Below are 1,477 nucleotides of genomic sequence, written 5' to 3' on the forward strand. Positions count from 1 at the left end.
GACTTGGGAGTGAACATAGGCAGGTTTCTCTTTGAGAGCTGATCAAATCATTGCCTCCGAGTTGTTACCATTGATAATTGGATAACATTGCACAAACTACCAGCTCACCAGTATTTCCTAATGGTTTGTCATATTCTGATATAATGACTAACTTAGTCATGCCTGCAACTAAACTTACTTTGCAATTACTTCACTTGATCCAGAAGAACCTGCATTCCCATTTTCCTCACTGTTTGCACTGACAATGTTTCCAGAACTGCAATTCATCAAAGAACACATATTAAGTCATTTAACATCAGTAAACTTATCCAGAATTAAGTCCAAAGCAATTTAACAAAAAAAAAATCGCAGACTTGAGATTCAATATTCCAAGCCTGTTCGACTAGTTTTCTTAAGTTATTCAATAACTACAATTTTAATAAATCGCATTATTAGCCATAGTGATAATAAAAGAACAAAGGTATCCATGCAAAGTGAGAATCAGGTGTAACAGACCTTTCACTGATCGTTGTTCTCATCAGAAATAGAGATTATAGACAGGAAAGGTCCTTTCAGTGTAAGTGTAATGAGATTCTGTAGTCCATTCCGTGGAGTGTAAGTGCTAGGTAGCCCAACATCGTAGCTCAGTGATGGTGAAGGAAGTGGCAATTAGGTCCGTTAGTTCTTTTGCCAGTCAATCAAACTGTTCTCTCTTTGATCATATTGAGCTTCTTGACTATTTTTGCATTAAACCAATCACCAGGTGAGCAGTGAAGATTCCAATGCTCCCGATTTTACCCTTGCAATGGTGAAGTTAATGAGGGGGTAATGACCAAGCAGTTTATCTTGAATCCCAGTCTTGTAATCTTGCTAATGTTATTCGTCATTGATGCCTTCACCACCCATCCTCCTGGAGTGCATTGACAATGCTGTCCTATGATCTGCCAAATGTTGCTGGGACTTTGTTTTCAAGATGCATCATTAACCATCTTGGGCGTGATGGTATGGGGTTCTTTTGACTTCCACAGGATGTCTACAGTACACCACAATGAGGGAATGCTGGGGTTGGGGTGTGGAAGAGACAGTACAGGTTGAAAAGAAGAGAACACAATTTCTTTAGTATGTCACCATTGTTTTTCGCCATTCCTGAATACTGAAAGACAAGCAAAATTCAACCGACCATCGAAAAACTTTGGATGTTTTATGCTGATTCAAGATTGGTCTCTCAAAATAAGCCAAGCATTTCTGAACCAGTCAAGTAGTTGTTATCTGTGATTGTTCTCATCTCTGTTGGTGTTCACCACACTGCCATGGGATCTCTTCGTGAGGCAACCCTGATATAATCTTACAACAGCAGCCAGCACTCCCCTTTCACATTATTGGATCTCTAGCATAGCAGATTTTAATCTGACATTAGATCAAACTTACTTGCCAATTTGTTCCCTTTAGTTTCTGACAAACTTAGGTTTCTGCCTAATTCACAGTTTGAGGTGTCAAC

This window comes from Chiloscyllium plagiosum, unplaced genomic scaffold (assembly GCF_037043375.1).
Source record: "Chiloscyllium plagiosum isolate Xiang-an unplaced genomic scaffold, Cpla_swu_hap1 HiC_scaffold_42, whole genome shotgun sequence".
NCBI classification, from domain to species: domain Eukaryota; kingdom Metazoa; phylum Chordata; class Chondrichthyes; order Orectolobiformes; family Hemiscylliidae; genus Chiloscyllium; species Chiloscyllium plagiosum.